The 20,301-nt window shown below is 40.0% G+C and overlaps 1 protein-coding gene across 2 annotated transcripts in view; it reads right to left on the bottom strand.

Moving 5' to 3' along the window:
- LOC141131485 (tetratricopeptide repeat protein 24-like) overlaps window positions 1-19,126 on the bottom strand; it is a 215,218-nt gene extending 196,092 nt beyond the window's left edge. For both annotated transcript variants that reach the window (XM_073618810.1, XM_073618812.1), the window contains exon 1: window positions 18,976-19,126. The gene's annotated coding sequence lies outside the window, so the exon portion shown is untranslated. The remainder of the gene's footprint in view (window positions 1-18,975) is intronic.
- Window positions 19,127-20,301: the final 1,175 nt, after the last annotated feature.

The following is a 20,301-nucleotide window of genomic DNA, read 5'->3' as shown; positions in this document are numbered from 1 at the left end:
GGGGAACCCCGGCCAAAATTTAAAAAAAAATGGCCTGGGGTCCCCCCAAAAATCCATACCAGACCTTTATCCGAGCACGCAACCTAGCAGGCCGCAGGAAAAAAGGGGGGACGAGAGAGCGCCCCCCCTCCTGAACCATACCAGGCCACATGCCCTCAACATTGGGAGGGTGCTTTGGGGTAGCCCCCCAAAACACCTTGTCCCCATGTTGATAGGGACATGGGCCTCATCCCCACAACCCTTGCCCGGTGGTTGTGGGGGTCTGCGGGCGGGGGGCTTATCGGAATCTGGAAGCCCCCTTTAAGAAGGGGACCCCCAGATCCCAGCCCTCCCCCCTGTGTGAAATGGTAAGGGGGTACTTTTGTACCCCTACCATTTCACAAAAAAACTGTCAAAAATGTTAAAAATGAAAAGAGACAGTTTTTGACAATTCCTTTATTTAAATGCTTCTTCTTTCTTCTATCTTCAATTTTCCTTCAGTTTCTTCCTCCATCTTCTTCTTCTTCTGGTTCTTCTGGTTCTTTTGGTTCTTCCTCCGCGGCATCTTCTTATCTTCTTCTCCTCGGGCCGCTTCACATCCATGATGGCATGGAGGGAGGCTCCCGCTGTGTGACGCTTCTCCTCTTCTGACGGTTCCTCTGACGCACACGGACTTGACGGGGACTTCCCTGTGGCATTCCCCGTGACATCAGAGGGGGCGGGGTTACGTCACAAGGGCAGGACCCAGGTCCCCAAACACTTTCTATGACAATAACTTGCATATAAGCCTTTAAAATTAGCACTTTTGATTATTCATGTTCGTGTCACATAGACTTTAACGGTGTTCGCGTGTTCAAACAAGTCCTGGTGCGAACTGAACAGGGGGGTGTTCAGCTCATCCCTAGATTTCCCTTATGGCAGTATGTACGGGTATGGCTAATTCCTGCAAGGAGTGTAACGGCAGTGCGGGAGCTCTGGCCCCGCTGTGCAGTACAGGGTGTGTCTGTGAGAGACCAAGCCAGCACTGCCATCTTTTTGTTGACACGGCCCTACCAGAAGTGGAAGGTCGGAAACGACCTCTGGCGTCACTTCTGGTCCAGATGTCCCTGCAAGGGGTGCACGCGCACTAGGGGGAATCGTGCGCACGCACTAACCATATCCCGCACAGCGGGGATGGCATATGAGGGCGGAAAGGGAACTCCGCCCTCTTGCGCAGGGACACCCGAATTCCCCTACCATTGGCTAACAGCGAATCGAGTGAAACAAACAGGAGCGCTGGTGTGAGAAAGTCAGCAGTTTCCTGAAGCACAGACAGACCTAATTATCATGAGAAATTATTAAACAAAAATGATAATAGCTACTATAGAATACACCTATATTCACCCATACTATATCCCTTATATAATATCAAGGGACAAAGGGTGTGAATATGCCCATGTATAGGGTTACTCCACTAACGAAATTGCAAAAAAAAAGGAGAAGGAGAAAAGGAAGGGGAGGAAGGGAACAGGATGAGAAAGAAGAATGTAGTATGAGTTACAAAAAAAGGTTTGTAGGATAGCGCTGTGTTGAGGCCAGGTGGATAGGAATCTTTTTATCTACATTACCACCCCTTTCCATGTCTGGAATCACTTCCAATGCAGTGAACGAAATATAAGTGGGGTCAAAGCTATGATGTAGACCCACATGTTTGCATATGGGAATATAGAGTAGGGCCGCATCCAGGTAGTATAGATGATCCTGGATGCGTTTAGCAAATGGGCGCTTAGTTTTCCCAATATAGAATGCTTCGCAGCGACACGTGGCGAGATAAACAATGCCAGTTGTGCAGCAATCAGCATATCCTTTAAGTTTATGGAAGCCCCCTCTGGGGAGGGGGCAACCAGTGCCTTCCCTGATCCATGGGCAGTATTCACAATGCCCACAGCGGAAAGTGCCACTGCCACCTGTTGCTCCCAATGCGGGGGCCGAAAAAGAAAGGTGGCTGTGCACTAATCCATCTCTGATGGAACGGGATCTCCTATATGTAATTTGTGGCGCTGCAGCCACATATTTGGAGATAATGGGATCATCTGAGAAGAAATGCCAGTTATTTCTAATGAGTTTACGAAAAATGTCTTGGTGGGCAGTGTGTGTGGTAATGAGTTTGGTAGTAGCTCGAGTATCACGGACCTTGTTTTGAAAGATGAGTGATTCCCATGTGTTTTGTTTGGCTCGCCGATATGCCTTTTTAAAGAACTTTTTTTGCTATATCATCTTTGAATTAATCTAAGATATAGGGCTTTTGCTTCTAGTTCGAAGTCCTCGTCCCTTGTACAGTTTCGTCGCAACCTTAGGTATTGACTGAAGGGTATGCTGTGAACAAGGGGATGGGGATGCGAACTAGAGCAATGTAACATGGTGTTGCCCGCAGTTTCTTTTCTATAGAAGGTGCTATGTATTGTGCCATCATCATTCAGGTGGAGGCGTAAATCCAAAAACGGAATCATGGTAGTATCTGATTGGATAGTAAATTTTCGGTTGAAATTGTTATGAGAGAAAAAAATCATAGATTTAGACATTAGTTCCAAAGTGCCAGTCCAGATGAGCAGAACGTCGTCGATGTACCTCCGCCAGAGGAGAATGTGGTGGAGGTACATCGAGGTGCTGTCATCGGAAAATAGAGTACGCGCCCACCCCCCCAGGTACAGGTTAGCATACTCCCTGTACCTGGAGGTAGGTGGAGCCGTTGAACAAAAATATGTTGGTGATCAAAATATGTTCCAACAGAGTGGTTATAAATTGGCCAATTTCCCAGTTGTTAGTATCCTGTTCTTTAAGAAATGTGGAAACTACTGCTATGCCCTGGGCATGCGGGATACTAGAGTAGAGCGCCTCACTATCAAAGGCTGCTAGTATTGCTCCTAATGGTATTACAACTCCCTCCAATACTCTCAACAACTCTAAAGTATCCTTGAGATAAGAAGGCAAGCTCATGGCATGGGGACGAAGGTAGCTGTCCACAAATTCACTAGCAGTTGCATCTACTATATCATTATATGCTATTACCTAGCTTCTTTATTTATTTATTAATTTTTATTACCACAGGCAATTAATGTTGATCTAATTAAGCCAATATTGATCATACCACCATATTTAAATAATAGAGGATTTCCGCAATTAGGAATCGCCCCTAGTTGTATTGTATTATATACTCCCTACCCCATTATTACTATAAAGATTAATATGATTATCGTTATAAACCCCCCTTTTTTTAGATTATTACTCCTTTGAACACGGTCCAGTTCCCTTACTGGCTTGGCACATTTGGATCTGGCATCCATGGGTCTTTAGGCGCCGGGTGATCAATAGGGAATTGTTTAGTTGGTTATGGTGTGTACTCAGTAGTCTTCCCCTTATGACTGTCACAGACCAGGTAAGCTCAATTATTAGTTCCTGTATGTATTTATTTTGTACTTCAATCATGATACATTGTCCTGTTAAATGCATTTTGATAATTACGATCATATTAATGATGTATATTTTTGTACATAATTTAGATGAAATCTATGATGCTTGTAATGCCCTGAAGAAGCAAAGATATGCAAAACATGTTGGCTGACTACAAGTGATTTCAAAATTTCTGTACGGTCGTAATATCACACTGAAGTGTAACTCTCTTATTGCACATTTTATATATATTTTCAATAAAATTTGTATTTTTATATCAATTGTTGTGATACTGCTTATGTCTAACAGACACATCATCTCCCTTTAAAGTCCCACTACTCCTTGGAGTGAGATTTATCTCCCTCTTTGCATTCTTCTATTTATTTAGGGATTGGGAGTCCTGTCTCTGTTCTTTGGATTTAGTCCAATCATTTTTATATATATCATGGATCAGAGATAAGATTATAGACAATGAAGAATGACAAAGGCCAGTGTTGTGCCGAAACTCCCCCAAAGGAACGCCCATAAATTGGGCTTCAGCCTAGGGAGGAGTTACAGCCAGAATAAACTGAAAAAAGTGTGTTTTTACAGCACAATGCAGTTGTAGATCAAGGTAGGAGCAAGTGTCCCTCACACTTGGTCCCCTGGGGATGCCACAAGAATCTAAAAAGTATGGTGATAGTTCCTAAAAATAGTTCTCTAGACACTAGACATGTGCATTCGTTTTCGTCCGAATGCATTTTCGTCCGAATTTCAGGTATTTTCGTTAGCGTTTTAACAAACACTAACGAAAGTGCAGAATCCGAAAATTGAAAGATCCGACATAAACAAATGCTTTATTTTCGTTTTCGTTGCTACAACAGTTCGATATAGATAGGAGATTCGACATGATGATGACAATAACAATCTGTGTCCATCAAACCTGCGGTCGAATGTGCCTAACCTTAACTCTAATAGTCCAAGATTATTCTACATAGAGAGAAAAGATTCGACATAGAGAGAAAAGATTCGACATAGGGGAGAAAAGATTTGACGTAGGGGAGAAAAGATTTGACGTAGGGGAGAAAAGATAAATAAAAATAATGATGATGATGAATGTTATTGGCTGATTGTAACCAAAGAGGAGGAGCAGTAAAATAGCTAGAACTAAGTACACACGTACTTTGGCTTACAGTGTCTGTTGAAAGTTCTAAGAAGATTCGACGAAGCAGGAAAACTATACGGCGTCGTACAGTTTAGCTGCTCCGTCGAATCTTCTTTGAACATTCGACAGACACCATAAGCCTTCAATGACAGATTCGACCTTAATTTGGATTTTTGGACGAATGCAATTTTTAACGAAAAACGAATTAAATAAAAACAAATTTTGGGAGTAACGAAAACAAAATTCCGAAACAAAATATTTCAGTGTGCACATGTCTACTAAACACTACTCCCATTCCCCCATTAGAATTTAGTAAAGTACTGTTGGTGCGTAAAGTACACCTATACTGAGAGAATCGTGTAGGCTACCATTGCCAACGTGCTTCAGAAAATGATAGTTACCTGGCTCTCTCTGGATTTAATATTTTAAGTTACTGACCCCACAAAAAAGCAATGGTAGCCTGTAAGTTCCTTCAGTACGATTTAATTTAGAAGAAATGTATACTGTTTTTAATATATTTTCTTTCTGTTATATATTTTTATCAGCAGGTGGAGTTCTGGGCTCCTTACATAGATTTACTAGGCTTAATTACAGAGTTCAATAGCTCAAGCTCAGATTTAAACACACAAATAATACATTGGAACAGTGACTAGTTCCCAATTCCTCCTCACTGTCTGCACTGTTTAGACAGCGCCATGTAGAGTTTGCAAGGGAGAAACAATCTGAAAACACAACAGCCTCTGAGGTGCTATCTTTTCTTGAAACATTTTTTTTTTAACTTGATAACACCCTGTAACATGGGGAGACCCTATAATAAATGTTGTCGGTACATTGTATTCATAGCAAAAAAAAGAATAACATTATCAAGCATTAGTTTAAAATATAATGAACTTTAAGAGAAATACTTAGGATAAAATAAACTCTTTAGGACATGTTAATGTTGTTATTAAAGCAGTTTTAAAACCAAAAGAAAGCATTTATTATATTGCAGCTTACCAATTCTTAATGTGGTGGCTGCATTAGTTTTCTTTTTTTTAGGTTGACAGGGATGCTTACAATGCTCGACTTTTATTTATTTATTTAAAACCTTTATCCCAAAAGGAAAACAACTGTTTGCTGTAACTGCTTTTAAAGTGTTAGCTGCAGTTCAGCTTCAATTTGTTAGTGGATCTAAATCTGCTTGTCCATCTAACACTCCCCTTACCTCAAGATGAACAATACTGCTGTAGGTGCTCCTTCATCCAGATTATAGGCATTCTAATACAGGAGCTGTGTTACTGACCAGATCACCAGGTGAAAACAGAGGGGAAAAATACTAAAAACAGAAAACAAATGCAGTCACCACATCTATAGTGCCTTGAAAAAGTATTCAAACTTGAAATTTTCCACATTTTGTCATGTTACAACCAAAAACGTAAATGTATTTTATTGGGGTTTTAGGTGATAGACCAACACAAAGTGGCACATAATTGTGAAATGGCAGGAAAATGATAAATGGTTTTCAAATTTTTTTACAAATAAATATGTTAAAAGTGTGGCGTGCATTTGTATTCAGCCCCCCTGAGTCAATACTTTGTAGAACCACCTTTCACTGCAATTACAGCTACAAGTATTTTTGGGGATGTCTCTACCAGCTTTGCACATCTAGATAGTGACATTTTTGCCCATTCTTCTTTGCAAAGTAGCTTAAACTCTGTCAGATTGGATGGAGAGCGTCTGTGAACAGCAATTTTCAAGTCTTGCCACAGATTCTCAATTGGATTTAGGTCTGGACTTTGACTGGGCCATTCTAACACATGAATATGCTTTGATCTAAACCATTCCTTTGTAGCACTGGCTGTATGTTTAGGCCTTATGTACACTGCTGCTGGTAAATGGACATTCAGTGACAGTTGGCTGCTTTTTTCAGCTGCCCCTGAACTCATCCAATGTTATCTTATCAGTACATGTACACAGGTTCGTTTTAATGTTGTTTTTAGGCAGTTGAGTTTAGAGGCCTTTTTTGGAAAGCAAAAAATGAGTTCAGACACTGAGTTTAGAAGCATTTCAACCGTTAAACGCTTCTAAACGTGGCTAAACGCGGCGAAACGGGGTAACTCCCGTTTAGCCACGTTTCGTTTACAGGTGTTTTTCATTTTTGGCTATTCTGAAAAAAAACTTTTTTTTTCAAACGCGGCTAAACGCGACACTTAAACGCGGCAAAATGGATGTTTTAAACATGGGTTACTATCTGTCAAGTTAAATCATTCAGGAGAGGTTGTAAAAACGTTCCATGTACATTAAGCCTTAGGGTCACGGTCCTGCTGGAAGGTGAACCTCTGCCCCAGTCTCAAGTCTTTTGCAGACTCTAGCAGGTTTTCTTCTAAGATTGCCCTGCATTTGGCTCCATCCATCTTCCCATCAACTCTGACCAGCTTCCCTGTCCCTGCTGAAGAAAAGCATCCCCACAACATGATGCTGCCACCACCATGTTTCACGGTGGGGATGGTGTGTTCAGAGTGATTTGCAGTGTTAGTTTTCCTCCACACATAGCGTTTTGCTTTTAGGCCAAAAAGTTCAATTTTGGTTTCATCTGACCACAACACCTTCTTCCACATGATTGCTGTGCCCCCCACATGGCTTCTCGCAAACTGCAAATGGGATTTCTTATGGCTTTCTTTCAACAATGGCTTTCTTCTTGCCACTCTTCTATAAAGCCCAGATTTGTGGAATGCATGGCTGACAGTTGTCCTGTGGACAGATTCTCCCACCTGAGCTGTAGATCTCTGCAACTCCTCCAGAGTTACCATGGACCTCTTGGCTGCTTCTCTGATTAATGCTCTCCTTGCCCAGCCTGTCAGTTTAGGTGGACAGCCATGTCTTGGTAGGTTTGCAGTTATGCCATACTCTTTTTATTTTCAGATGATGGATTGAACAGTGCTCCGTGATAAAGCTTGGGATATTATTTTAAACCTAACCCTGCTTTAAACTTCTCCACAACTTTATCCCTGACCTGTCTGGTGTGTTCATTGTCCTTCATGATGCTGTTTGTTCACTAAGGTTCTCTGAGAAACCTCTGAGGGCTTCACAGAACAGCTGTATTTATACTGAGAATAAATTACACACAGGTGGACTCTATATATTATTTAGGTGACTTCTGAAGGCAATTGGTTCCACTAGATTTTAGTTGGGGCTGAATACAAATCAGGGACATGTGGTGAGTTCAGTAGCTGGTGAGGCACTGGCTAGTACCAGAGCCAAATACACACAGGTTACATATGCCACGATCATTACAGTGAGAGTAATAGTTCTAGCACTAGATCTCCCCTGTAACTCTAAACATGTAATCTGTAAAAAATTTTAAGGCGTCACCTATGGAGATTTATAAGTACTGATATTTGGCACCATTGGGCAATTTTAAAGTGTGACATGTTAGGTATGTATTTACTTGGCGTAACATCATCTTTCACAATTATACAAAAAAATCAGGCTAACGTTAGTGGTTTTTTTTTATTAGTGAAACTGTTTTTTGCCCCCAAAAAAAACGCATTTAAAAAAAATGCTGCGCAAATACCATGTGACACAAAAAGTTGCAATGACCACCATTTTATTCCCTAGGGTGTCTGCTCAAACAATATATATAATGTTTGGGGGTCCTGAGTAATTTTCTAGCAAAAAAAAAAATGATTTTTACATGTAGGAGAGAAATGTCAGAATTGGCCTGGGTGGCAAGGGGTTAATTACCTAAGTAAGTAATATACAAATAATTATTATATGTTGTTTTTAAGGTAATTTACTATATTTCCAAAATCTGCACTCAAGCTGGTGGCTTAACGGACAAATTACTGAAGTTTGAAGTTATGACGTCCAACCAGTAATTTCACAGTAAATAGATAAATTATTATCTTATAACATATAGCATAATAATATATGATTTGCCTTGTACCTTTTCAGCAGCAGAAGATTCTCCCTCTTAACTGTGTGAGAAAAACATGGGATTGTGGGTAAATCTTATACCCATAAACACATGTTTTTTCCTTGCAGTTAAGAGGGCTGGACTGGAAGGGAGCATTTGTCTTTTAGACACATGCCCCTTTCTATGACACTGCAGTGAGAGGCGTGCCTCCCCTGGAGTATTTTTATTGGACAGCTGGGATCAAAGGTACTTTACCATTGGTCCAAGATTCCAAGCTGTTCATTGAGCTCAGTGCCTCTGACAAGAAATGAGAGGCACTGTGAGCTCATCCTCTCAGTATGCTGCAGAGTGTGCCAGCTTGTATTTAAAGTGGCTGCTCTGTATTTAGCTTCTGACAGGCTGCGCAAGGAGCCCCATATCTCTGGAACCATAGGTCATAGGAGCCACCCATTTTGGCTACATACCCCACAAATTTGGGGTCTCTGTGACCCCAGGTCGCCGAGCTACGACCCTCGAAGCTCGATTTTTTATTCTTTATTTTTTATGTTCATGGCAGGTGAGGCAGGGCCTCCCCTGACTGCACATCCCTGATACAAATACTTTTCAAATTTTAATTTGTAAAAAATGTTGAAAACTATTTATCATTTTCCTTCCACTTCACAATTATGTGCAGCTTTGTGTTGATCTATCACATAAAATCCCAAAAAAATACATTTATGTTTTTGGTTGTAACATGACAAAATGTGAAAAAAAGGGGTACGAATAGTTTTTCAAGGCAGTGTAAGGATTAATAAACTACAATACTGTATGTTACATTTTTGTTTTTGGATTTAATACTGTTTTAACCACTTGCCGACCCCCTACCTACATATACTGCGGGGCAGCGGCTCCTATGGGCGAAATGACGTACCTGTATATGATCACCTCTTCCGTGTTTGCGGAGCACCTATGTAAACGAAGCAGATCGCTGTTCTGCCAGTAGGGAAGACAGAGATCCTGTGTTGCTGCTAAGCAGCAACACGGATCTCTGTCTTCCCACAGTACAAGAACCTCCCCCACACAGTTAGAAATAATTTCCTAGGAACACATTTAACCCTTTGATTGCCCCTAATGTTAACCCTTCTCTGCCAGTGTCATTACAGTGACAGTGCATATTTTTTTAGCACAGATCACTGTATTGGTGTCACTGGTCCGCAAAAAGTGTCCCTTTGTCCGCTGCAATGTCGCAGTCTCGCTATAAGTCTCTGATCACTTTCATCATCAGTAAAAAAATAATAAATAAATAAAAATTCCATAAATATATCCCGTTTTTACCAAAAATGTGTAGCAGAATACATATTGGCCTAAATTTATGAAGAAATTAGATTTTTTCAATTTTTTATTGGGTGTGTTTTATAGCAGTATGTAAAAAATATTTTTTTTTTTTTCAAAATGGTCTTTTGTTGTTTATAGTGCAAAAAATAAAAACCGCAGATGTGATCAAATACCACCAATAGAAAGCTCTATTTTGGGGAAAAAAAAGACATCAATTTTTTTTGGGTACAGCGTCACACAACCGCACAATTGTCAGTTAAATTAACGCAGTTCCGTATCACAAAAGATGGCCTGGTTGTGAAGGGGGTAAAACCTTCTGGAGCTGAAAGGGTTAGTAAAGTGGTTCTCTCTTCCTGCATTCACAGGCTTTACTGACAGCAGCGAAAGCCATTGATTCCTGCTGCTGTCAGTGCACAGGGGCACCTTTGAATAGCATCATTGTCAGTCTGTGGGGAGGGGAGTGTTAGATGTACTAGCAGGGCCGCTGATAAGTTAGTACAACCGGTCCTGTTGTACTGGGCCCGGCCCCATCAGCTGCACAGTGGGGGACTGGCAGCATTACAGTTCATTGCTACATTAAATAAAATTAAGCCGGCTAAACTGTCCCCCCCCTCCTACTTTTTCATGGCCATAAAGTCAGCAACCTCTGCCGTCATGTGACACAGAGCCATGATAGAGCCCCTGCTTAATGTGCTTCCTGTGATGATTACTGTAATGCTGATAGCCCGCTGTGCTGTGAGATATACTGTATATTAGGACACAGTGAGGATTCTATTCTATTCTCCACTCACTATGTCCATTCCAGCCACAATCTCCTTCAGATGTTTCCTGTCAGCCGCCTCGCATCTCTGCAAGTGAGAACTGGAGGCGGGCGCCGGGCAAAGAATCATGGTATCCCTCTCCCGGCCGGGACTAATTGAGTAGCGGGGCAACATGATGTACATGTGATGTACCTCCTCTGTGTGCACCTCGGCCCCTCTGTTGACCTGATGCCTGATAGGGCCCAAGAAATTGGTAAAACCCACTCTATAAACAAGTAGGAGCGATTGGGGGGGGGGAGAAACAGTTTAGCCGGCTTAATTTTATTTAATGCAGCAATGAACTGTAATGCTGCCGGGCCCCCACTGTGCAGCTGATGGGGCCGGCCCATTACAACAGGACCGGTTGTACTACCCTATCAGTGGCCCTGAGTACAGCCATAAGTTAAAGTCCTCAAACAGCCATGTGACACAGAGCCATGATGGAGCTCCTGCCAGTGATGATTATTGTAATGCTGATCATAAGACGGTGAAATGCCACTTTACACTTCAGTTGGGGGAGCAGTAAACATGCAGTGGAGCTGCATATTTACCCCCCAACCAATCCCCTTTAACCACTTCCCCTCCAGCGATATACCAGAACGTCGCTGAATTGGAAGGGTGATATCTCGGTCATCGCTGCAGCAATGATTGAGAGATCATTTTTTTGCCCCAGCAATGTAAACAAGCAATTACCGGCTTGAACAATCATCTGATCAACCTGATCTTGGTTTGATCAGATGCTTTGGAGGCTAGAGGAGAGATCTGGGGTCTAAAAGACCCCAAATCTCTCCATAAAGAGGACCTGTCATGGCTCTTGCTATCACAAGGGATGTTATGCATTCCTTATGAAAGCAAAATAATAAAGAAAAAAATGTAAAGATACAGTGTACATTTTTTTTTATTTTATTTTTTTAAATTTTCAATAAAATGTAAAAAATGTAAACTGCCTCCGCTCTTTCGTGCTTATGCACAATTGCGAACTCACATGTTGGCCACGCATGAGTGTGTAAACGGCAACAAACCAGAATTTTGTTTTGAGTCTGGGTCAGGGGTGGGGACAGGGGTGAGGTCAAGGGTGTGGTTGAAAGGGGGCCCCGTCAGGTAGGCTGTACGGGGCCCCATAATTTCTAACAGCGGCCCTGTGTACTAGCATATATCGATAAACTAACAAATTGAAGCCAAACTCCAGCTCACACTGCAGTTACACAAGAAGTTACAACAACATTCTTTTTTCTTTAAGGATAAAGGTTTTTTATGAATAAGGAAAAGCTGATTATTGTAAGCACCCCTGTCAGTGTTAAATGGTTTTTCTCAAGCATTAAACTGCTATGTGTGCAGAAGTGCGTGTTCTGTTGAAAAACAGCAGACTTAAGCCTCGTACACACGATCGGATTATTCCAACGGGAATTGTGTGATGACAGGCTGTTGGCGGAAAATCCGACCGTTTTGTATGCTCCATCGGACAATTGTTGTTGGATTTTCTGTGGACAAATGTTGGATGGCAGGCTTTAAAATTTTCCGTGGAGAAATGTCTGTTGTTGGATTTTCCGAGCGTGTGTACACAAGACCGTCCGACTAAAGTACAAACACACATGCTCCGAAGCAAGGACGAGCCAGAAGCGGTCGGTCTTGTAAACTAGCGTTCGTAATGGAGAATTAAAATTCGTGACGCTCACAATTCTCTTCTTCTTTAATGGGATAATAATGAAGCTGCTTTGCTGGTGATACTGATGGAGTTATGGCAAACATATTTTAAAAGGCTTTTATTTTCTAGTGATATCAAGAATAATATTATTATGCTTGTTATTTTTTATTTTTGGTGCATGTTACCACATCACCATTATCCCATAGTTTTTAAGATCAAAGATACAACTATGTTGGTGTTCCTTGTCAATTTTACATTGTATTTTTTTTTTTATGTAACTGCCTACTCCCAAACTGTCATTTGAAGTAAAATACATAGCCAAGTATTATTCTCCACAATTTTTTTATTGTGCATTAAAAAAAGAAAACAAATAAAATTAGACATGCTATCTGCCAATAGACATTAACCAAAAAGTGCATTCTATGCATCCAAAAATATAGAAAATCAAATCATTATTCAACCAAAAAAATAAAATAAAAGCCTCATGCATGTATCCTGCTTCTTAATATAGGGGGTGAACAATGCCAAGAGTTGGTGAAAGCAGGGGTCCGTCATCTGGAGATAATTCCGAAAATCATCCGGATTATTCTCCTGGAGCTCCCGCAGCAAAGGCATATGACATAATTGGTCACGATTAATAAAGCAACCAATTTTTGGTCCAAGAAATCCTCCTCCTCCTGTTCCTGGACTGGACTTGGGTCAAAGCAATAACTCCAAGGCCAATAATAAATAACACGTTATTTCCTCCGATTCCGCAACATGGCTGGTTGACGAACGACCGTTCAGAAACAAACTGAAAAGCTCTAAATGAAAAGCGCGAATCAACACTCACCAAACTTCTACTAACACGAAATTAGCAGAAGGAGCCCAAAGGGTGGCACTAAAGAGCTGAAAAACCACATAGTAAATCACTACGTTTGTGTTTGTTGGACGACAATTCCTTGCCGTCTGTATGCAAGACAAAATTCAGGCACCTGCCTTCAGACAAAAATCCGAGGTTTTGTCTGTGGAAAATCCGGTCGTGTGTACGAGGCTATACTGGCCAGTACACCAGTAGAAAATAAAGGAAATAAAACTAATGCAGCCACCACATCAAAGAATTGGCAAGGTGCAATATAATAAATGTTTTCTTTTGGGTTTATTACCACTTTAAGATTTAAAGAAACCTGTACATCCATTTAAAATTCCAATGCTCCCAGCATCCAGGGTTTCCTTACCTTAGGATTTAAGCTCCTTGGAATTGAACCCAAGGGTTATTTGGACTTAGATTTCTATGAAAAAAGGTTAATCTCAATTATTAGTCAGGGGTTGCTTGTGTAACACTCGGGGTTAATGCTAAGGAGGCTGCATTTCAGCATGGTAGAGGACTTACATTTCTGGCCACTAGCAGCCAATCCGCCAAGTTCATTGTGTTTGCTTGTTGTGGTTATCGAATTCTGGTTGCCAGTGGCCAGAAATGCAAACAAATCAAGTTCTGTCTGTACTCAGTTTGTCTGTAAGCAGTGCAGGGGAGATATCAGGAATTTTAATAATATGCAATACTATTTAGAAGCTCCATACGGTTATTGTTACTATTTTAATTTAAACATACACTAATCAGCCCTAGCATTATGACCATCCACCATAACACTGTGACCGCCCATCTAATATTGAGTAGTTCCCCCTTTCGCCGCCAAAACTGCCCTGACCTATTGAGGCATGGATTCCACTAGACCTCTAAAGGTATGCTCTGGTATCTGACAACATGCCATCAGTTGCCTCACTGGCTTGTATTTTTCCCCATAATGCACCCTGGTGCCATTTCTTCCCCAAATAAGTGACATACCTGCACCCAGCCATCCACATGATGTAAAAGAAAATGTGATTCATCAGACAAGGCCACATTCGTCCATTGCTCTGTGGCCCTATTCTTATGATCACATGCCCATTGTAGGCACTTTTGGCTAAGGACAGACACAGGTCAGCATGTGCACCTTGACCGGTGTGTGGCCATGCAGCCCTATACACAGCAAACTGCTAGGCACTGTGTGTTCTGACACCTTTCTCTTGGAATCAGCATTAACTTTTTCAGTAATCTGAGCTGCAGTAGCTCCTCTATTGGATCGGACTCCAAGGGCCAGCCTTCACTCCCTACATACATCATTGAGCCTTGGCCCCCCATAACCCTGTCACCAGTTTGCTGTTTTTTTTTGTTTTTTTTCCTTAGACTACTTTTAATAGGTCCTGGCCTCTGCAGACCGGAAACATCCCACAAAAGCTGCACTTTTGGAGTTGGTCTGACCTAGTCATCTGGCCATTACAACTTAACCCTTGTCAAAAGTCGCAAAAAAAAAAAATTATGCTTGCCCATTTTTTCTGCTTTAGGGAAAACATGTTCACTTGCTGCACAATGTATCCTACTCATTTTCTGGTGCCATTGTAACAAAATAACCAATGTTATTCACTTTACCTGTCAGTGGTCATAAAGTTATGGCTGATTAGTGTATTAATTGAGATACAATGCATATACTCTATGTCAGTGTTTCTCAACTGGTGTGCCGTGAGGATTCCTTAGGGGTTCGATCCTCTGTTAGTGTGAAGTGTATTATGTGTGTGCAACCCATTTATGTCAATGGACTGCCAATGCAACCCTGTAATGTAAGAGGGCTACCAATGCACCTAGGCGGACCAAAAAAATTGGACCTGCAGCAATTTTGGTCAGGGTAGTGCCCCAAACACAAGTTAGTGTGTTATCGCGTATTGTTGTGCTCTGCAATGTAGATGTGCCAGGGTGCCGTTTAAAATTAATTTTTCTTTAAGTTGTTTTTGAAAATAAATCTTTGCTTAACAGCCTTGATTTGAATACCAACCATCATATGATCTGCTTTTCCTGAACTTTGGCATGGGTGCTGACCACAATCCTAAGCTATATGCCATGATACTTGGTTTGTCTACCAAACATGATACTATGCAGCCTGTATTAACTTTCAAAACTTCCAGCGATGACACTGAACTGTACATGATCTCTGGTGTGTCAACAAACAAACCCGTCAGATTTCCTAACGGAAGTACCGTTTCGTCACGCCCATCTTGGTACACTCGGCCACACTAAGCCTAGAGTCTGAAGTCAATAGACATCTTTTTACACCCACCGAAATCTTGCATTTTACACTTATTTTTTTTACCACTAAACTGAGCTTATATAGTGAAATACAGTATTTAGAAATCTGTGACACTTTTTGATGTTGAATTTTAAAAGCAGCAGCAAGCTTGCTGATCTCACACATTTGCTTATCTGACAGAAGACCGCTGCCTTTAAAATTCAACATCAAAACAGTGTCATGGACTTCTAAATACTGTATTTCACGATTTAAGCTCAGTTTAGTGGTAAAAACAAGTGTGAAATGCAAGATTTCGATGGGGATAAAACGATATCTGCTTGGAGACTTCAGACTGTAGGCTTAGTGTGGCCGAGTGCAGGTGGACCAAGATGGCCGTGACGGAACGTCACTTCTGTTACAAGATTTGATGGGTCACCAAATCTGACAGAACACCTGCAAATATTCTGACCTGTTAACTTGTTCTTCCTGCCTTAACTTCATTGTCTTTTGACAGTGACTATAGCTGCCCCAAGGTGCTCCTATTCCATTCATCAGGTCTTGCTTTTATTAGAAGGTGCAGATGTTACCATATTGCTCACATCTACACTTTTGCTATATATCAGGCAAGGTACAAGCTGAAATTCCCTTAAAGGTTTAGCAAAGCATTTATTTACATTGATTGATTGTATGCTCTCAACAAGTAGGTGAATAAAAGCCTGAAAGTGATTGTTATAATGCCTACTCTTGTCTAAACCAGGGTTTAATAAAACAACATTTTACTTTGTAAAAAATCATATGCAAGGAAAAAAAAAAAACAGCAATTTTGCTTCCACGTGAGTGGATGATGAAAATCAGCAGAGCTCCACTTCATTCACTAGGTTTTGGGGAATATTCCCTTGCAAAGTGCAACTTCCCTTGCAAAGTGAACAGCCTATTTGCTTTAGTAAATCAACCCCAGGGACTCATCAGCAGTCATCTATTTCTTTTATCACCATGAGGTTTCAATCAAACAAAATATGCCTCAAATAGGCTGCCTGCAGTGTGCTCTCTTTAGCTAACACTAATATAAACAGTCTAAACAATATAAAACAACAGTGTAATATGGTATACTTAAAAGATAGTACAATAAAAATAAAATTGACTACATACTATACTTTCACTTTAAAACACAGTTGGGGAAATTTACAGAAACTGGAGCAGACAGAATCTGCAGCTGTGCATAATTACAAATCAGCTTCTATCTTCAAGTTGTTTAGCTAAGCCTTGAAAATGAAAGCTGGAAGCTGATTTGTTACAGTTGCTCTACATTCTGGCTGTTCCAGAAAATGAGGGGAAAGAAAGATAGAAAGAAAGGAAGGGAGGAAGAAAGAAAGAAAGGAAGAAAGAAAGGAAGGGTGGAAGGGAGGAAGGAAGGGAGAAAGAAAGGAAGGAAAAGAAAGAAAGAGCTATACACTGTACATTACCTTTAAATCACTAGGCAATACAACAAATGTGTAGATAAATTGTGCAGCAATTTCATGTGTTTGTTCCTCCATGAAATTGCATTGAAAGAGGGTTTTCTTTTATTTTTCAGGTTCAAAGAGAAGATTTTTATCAATTGGATATATGCCCTCCCACACATCCTGCAATGAAGTACCATAGATGGTCTAAATGTCTCAGAGGTGCCAAACTTTGTGAATCTCATCTAGTCAAATTGCTAATTTTTCTGTTTACCAGCTTTGCATGTACACTTTTGTTTGATCTTCAGATAATCAAGCAATCCATAAATAATGACCTGGTTAATGAATTGCATAAATCAGCCATTCTCAAACTGTGTGCCGCGTGAGATTTGCAGGTATGCCATGGGAGTTTTAAAAAATATTTAAAATTGCTAGCGTTTTGAAACCTTGAACATATCGAAAAATGTAATGGTAAATCAATGTCAAAAAAGTAAAAAAAATAACATATATAAAAATGCAATCTCTGGCAGTCTGTCTTTCATTGGTTCCTTTCATAACGCAAGATTTGTGTGAGATCTCGGGAGAACTCGATCGCTCTAACTATCATAATAGACACCATTCCATTCCAACTTTGATGCTTATAAATAAAGTTTGTTCATTGTTTAGCTATAGAGAAATACTTAAAGTGTTTGTTAACCCAAAAAAAAAAAAAAATCTGTTCCCTTAAAGCATGTTATACAGCACAGTGCTTGTGCTGTGTCATTTGGCCCCCTGTATCACCTGAAATACCTGGCTGATCCTGCCAGTTTCTACCCTCCCCTCTCTTCGCTGACTCCGATCTATCATGGCTGCTGATCCCTGAAGGAGTCATCGGTATATACCTTCATCATCCGCAGCCTGCTCTCCTGTGTCTGTGTCTCCCTATGTCCTCTCCCTCCTCCTCTCCCCAATCCCCTCTCTGAGTGTCAGCTCCCCGATCCTCTCCATCTGCTCTAAAAACATTATTTTTTCTATAGTCCCCTCTATATGCTTAGGCTGTGCAGTGCATCTCATTTATAAAAATATGCGGTATAATAGCTTACTTCAGAGCGCCGTTCAGCAATCACGTGACACCCGACGGTCTCTTCCCCCTCCTCTCCTCTTCTCGATTGACGTTAGCGGGGGTTTCCCAGCACCTCCCCCTGCAGCAATCGCATCGGAAGAGGAGACCAGCGGACAGTCAGCTAAGCGTCGAACGGCGCTCTGAAGTAGACTATTATACAGCATATTTTTATAAATGACATGCACTGGGGAGCTTAATGCTATATATCAGAGGGAACTGTAGAAAAAACAAATTTACCTTAACAAACATTGTAATCAAGTCTGGAAATGTGAAAGAGAAACTGGTAAATGAAAAAAAAGGAAACAAGCAAAAGTACAAAGAAGATTACAATCACTTCAATCTGATTTGCTCTTGAAAGCAGGCACATCCTTCACACTAATTGTAAAATTAAAAATATGTAATGTAAAAAATTAATGTATGTAAAAAATGAATACGTTCTTCATCACAAAAATTGTTCAATCTTTTCAGGCGTGCCATGAAAATTTTTTGATCTTTTTGGTGCGCCGCAAGACAAAAAAAAGGTTTGAGAAACACTGGCATAAATGGATTGTATAGATTGAGCATATCTAGAGCTTTATTGTACAGAAACCTAAAAATTTCCAGTCCACCCAAAAAAAACCCACCAATTTGCTTTATTCTTTCTATCTGGTACACTTTTATTTCTACTAAAAGAATCCATAATAATCAGTGTTTTTACAACTCTTTAGATATGTGTATACAATATTAGTAGCTTATATTTTAATATGGTATAATGTTTTACTGTAACGGGTTAAATGTTATAACTTATATACAAAAAAATAAAAAAAAATATATATAGATATATCTATATCTATATATATATATATATATATATATATATATATATATATATATATATATATATATATATATATAGATATATATATATATATCAATATATATATAGATATATCTCTATCTATCTATCTATCTATAGATAGATAGATTGATAGATAGATAGATAGATAGATAGATAGATAGATAGATAGATAGATAGATAGATAGATAGATATACACAATATACAATATATATATATATATATATATATATATATATATATATATATATGTTACAGAATTTGACAATATGGTCTAGTGAGTTAAAAATTAAAATTAAAAATATTACTTACCATAGGCAATATATACTGTAGGTCCTCAAAATTTTAATTCCAAACACTGAGTTGTTTTATCTTATACAGACTGTGAAAAACCAATATGTGCTTTAGTGCTTCAGCTCGGTTTAGATTTGTGAATGGAGTGTTTGTGGTTACCTTAGCAACTGCAAGCAGCAATCAAAGTATCTGAGTCACCAGTGAACCTAAACATACCTGTACAAGGAGTGTCTCCGGCTCATTCAATCTGAAGTATCATAAGCCTGCAAACTTCTGATTCACAAGTATAATGATATCATCTAAAATCATCATGTTTTTTTTTTAAATACATTTTATGCGAGTGCACAATGGCCTAACGTTAACATGCATTCATTTCTGCAGAGTGGTAGTCAAAGAAAGGTGGAAAACGAATCTATAATTAGATATTTCAAACATCAGCATGGAAAGTAAAACCAGGTGTGAGAATTTTCTGATCACTTTCAGCCACCCAGATACAAATTATCGCAGCTCATTCATTAACCAGTTCAGCTTCAGAAGATTTACCCCTCTTCATGACCACGCCATTTTTCTGCGATACAGCACTGCGTTATTTTAACTGATTATTGAGCGGTCGTGTAACGCTGTACACAAATAAAAGTGATGTCCTTTTTTTCTCCACCAATAGAGCTTTCTTTTGGTGGTATTTGATCAGCTCTGCAGTTTTTAATTTTCGTGCTATAAACAAAAAGAAAAAATGGTTTGCACCCCCGCCAAGAAAAATGGGACTTTAAATTGGCAGATAGTGATAAATTTGTTTAAAATTGGTTATAATTTATTACAGAAGAAAGACAAGAAGACTGTACTAAAAAATCATCTACATAAGATGATTGATAAAACAAAGACAAGAGTAACAGTGACTGTCAGCACAAAATGTAGTGTAATATACAGTAAAATTCAAGCAGTAGTGATAAAAAACACACTAGTACTCAATATATGTTAAAAAAGTTCATAGTTATAAAGGTGGTAGTTCAGAGGTATAGGTGGTGGTAAGGTATTTAGGGCGGCTGCTGTCCTCAGAGAGCTGGCTCTGTATGCAAGGGGATTAAAGGGGAGAGAACACATGAAGCGCCACCTAAGTGCTGTATTAAAATTTATATTTAAAGGCACAAAGTACAGGAAACACTCACAAGAGGTAGATAAGTTTGGGGCTCATCTGTGTATACTGTCCTGGAATCTTCTCGGGTCCGATGATGTGCCCTGGTGCGAGTAGTTGTGGCTGCTGCAGATCCTCAGCGCGTCCTGTGGCCACAGAGGAAGAGCCGGGACCAGATGTTCACAGGAGGTAATGAATGATCACAGACTAAG

The sequence above is a fragment of the Aquarana catesbeiana genome, linkage group LG03 (genome assembly GCF_042186555.1).
Source record: "Aquarana catesbeiana isolate 2022-GZ linkage group LG03, ASM4218655v1, whole genome shotgun sequence".
In the NCBI taxonomy this organism is placed as follows: Eukaryota; Metazoa; Chordata; class Amphibia; order Anura; family Ranidae; genus Aquarana; species Aquarana catesbeiana.
Note: the sequence above shows the minus strand (reverse complement) of the source record. Positions and strands in the feature narration are given on the sequence as shown.